Source organism: Galeopterus variegatus, unplaced genomic scaffold (genome assembly GCF_000696425.1).
Source record: "Galeopterus variegatus unplaced genomic scaffold, G_variegatus-3.0.2 Scaffold15190, whole genome shotgun sequence".
In the NCBI taxonomy this organism is placed as follows: Eukaryota; Metazoa; Chordata; class Mammalia; order Dermoptera; family Cynocephalidae; genus Galeopterus; species Galeopterus variegatus.
Window position 1 is genome coordinate 1 of NW_007741301.1, and position 2854 is coordinate 2854.

At 45.3% G+C, this 2854-nt stretch overlaps 1 pseudogene; it reads right to left on the reverse strand.

Annotated features, from left to right (window-relative positions):
* Window positions 1-1422: 1422 nt before the first annotated feature.
* On the reverse strand, window positions 1423-2342 carry LOC103582179 (annotated as a pseudogene).
* Window positions 2343-2854: the final 512 nt, after the last annotated feature.

Below are 2854 nucleotides of genomic sequence, written 5' to 3' on the forward strand. Positions count from 1 at the left end.
TAGCTAAAGGTTTGTCAGTTCTGTTTATCTATTTAAAAAACCAACTCTTAGTTTCACTGATCTTTTCTAGTGTTTCTGTAATCTATTTCATTTATTTCTGCCCTGATTTTTTTTTCTCTTGTGAGGTGGGGTATTTTATTCACTTGGGCAATTCAAAATTGCAATCTTTCTCCCCCCACTCTCCTTGATTCCAAGGTGACCTAAGAACTGGTGATAAGCCTGAACTATTTTACCTCTTAAATGCTGTATTGATATAGGAGGTGCTCAATTTCCCTGGGTTCAGGTTTCAGGACATGCCTCTGGGTTTCCAGCCACTTCCTGAGGTCTCAGGCCCCCTCCTCTGGGCTCTCCCCTGGAGGAAAGTTACTGTTGCCAGGTAGGCCTATTTTCAGCACCAATTGGGGGAAAATGAGACCAGGAGGGGCTGGCTTATGCAAATCTGGTGGCTGGGCATGCTCAATAGAAAGCACAGACTATTGAATATGCTTGTGATAGGGTCTGACCAATGAACATGCTCCAGGAAGAGACCGACTGAGCATGTGCAAATCTAAATGTGACATAACTGGGAGCCACCCCCTTAATTGAATATGCATTAGATAGAGAAATTATAAAAGCCAAATCCTAGCAGAAGGCGGGATTGTTGCTCACTTTCCCGGAGGCAGCTGCACTTCACTGGCTGAGGTGTGTAGATTTTACTTTGCATCAAACTTACTTTCAGCAAGGGGCTGCTCATTCTGTTGAGCCAGCCTGTACTCTGTACTGAACTTAAAGTGTGTATTTCTTGCTTTTGTGTTAGACTTGATGTTTGTATTGAACTTACTTTTGTGTTAAACTTGGTATGGGCCCTGCTCAGTCTCTGGAGCTTTGCTGCACTGTCTCTGTGGAACATGTATTTCCTATTTTATTAAACTTGTTCTCACTGTCTACTGTGACTCTGCCCTTGAATACTTTCCTGTGGCAGAGTCAAGAACCTGGTAAGAGGATAGGGTGGGTTGCTGGCTATTGGCCACCCCCCTGCCCAGACTCTACCTCCAGCATCAGTGTTATAGACCACAGTTGCCTAATACAAAATACCAAGCCCTCTGCTGAAGACGATTTCCTGTCTTGCAGATCACTTCTTCACCAGGTAGTTGACTGCAGTCATTGAGGAGGTGGTGCGTCCTGTGCAGGTGTTTAAATCATTCCATTTTCAACTCTTCTGTCGGGAATGCTCTTTCAGCCAGTATCACGTTGGTTCTCATATTTACAGGCACCCCTTCCAGGCCAGGTGTTTAGTGCTGCTACCAGCCATCTAATATTGATATGCAACAGTCACCCCAGTTCCTGCCAACCAATTCCTGGTGCACATAATAGTAGGATCCCTTCTGGTTATGGTTCATGATATAATTTCTTAAAAAAACTGCTCTTCCAGAGATATCCCCCTTAAATGATGGGGTCCCCAAATGTACAGTTCTCCTGAACAGCAAGGTTGTAACTCATACCCTTCCCGTACTTATAAGTGCTGGTCATTATCCTCATCTGGCCTCTCTTGTCCCATGGTTCACGCATGAATTCCAAACAATCCAGTACTCAGTCCCATTGCTGAACCCCACCCACCTATGGAAATGACATGGTTTATGTAGGTCCTGTCACTGTATTGGCACAGATGCCTCCAGTGTAGTTAGCCAGGCTTTCTGTTGCCATTATATCACAGCTGATGGGACCATTTGTGTAAATTTCTGACATCATCTTTTTCCTTGCAGACCGGGAGCCATAGTTGCCCACTTTCCAGAGAGTGTGGTTCTGGATGGCATGGCACTCTTTGAGTTTGGTGAATGTCCCATATTGGTTAAACTTGTTACACTCCTGGTCCTTGGCCTGGTACTTGTTGCAGGTCTCGCTGGGGATGCCGTGCTGGTGGGCATACTTCCAGACTGGCAGATTGTGGCCTCCCTTGCAGGAGCCTGTGTTGCCACAGTCGATGATATGCTGCACCAACAGCAGGGTGGAGGGCCGTGTGCCCTGCCCTTCCTCTCAGTGTTGATCTGAATTGTCATGGCATTGGTGCTGCTGTGGGCCCGGCAGGAGCTGCAGTACTGGGGGAAGTGCTGGTTCCTGGTGATGCTGGCATAAGATCCGATGGGGCCAGGAACTTGTGAGGCTGGGGGTATGTCCTGCACCCTGACAAGGGTTGGTGAAAGGACTAACCTGAGCAGAACTTGAGGCTGACTTATGCAGTGCCCACCAGCAGCAGGAGCAGCGGCAATGGACACAGCCCAGATGATGCCATGGCTCCTGCTCTGGATCCTGTTCTGGCTTCCACACCAGATTCTAGATCCTTCTCCAGATCCTACATCTTGCATAGGTCCCATTCCAGCTTCCACCCTGCACCTGGTAGGCCCATGGTGATCTGCCCTGATATTTATTATTTCCTTCCTTCTGCTAACTTTGGATTTATTTATTTTTTCTAGTCCCTTGAGGTATGAAGTTAGGTTGTTTATTTGAGATTTTTCTTTTTTCTTAATGTAGGTGTTTATCACTATAAACTTCCGTCTTAGAACTGCTTTTTCTTCCTGTTATTGATTTTTAGTTTCATAGCATTGTGGTTGGAAAAGATGCTTGATATGATTTTGATTTTTATAAATTTGTGAAGACTTGTTCTGTGATCTAACATAGCCTCTATCCTGGAGAATGTTCCATGTGTTCTTGAAAAGTGTTTATTCTGCAACTATTGGATGGAATGTTCTCTATATGTCTGTTAGGTACATTTGGTCTGTAGAGTTGTTCAAGTCTGTGGTTTCCTTATTGATTTTCTGTCTGGATGATCGATCCATTGTTAAAGGTGGGGTATGGAAGTCTCCTACTGTTACTGTAT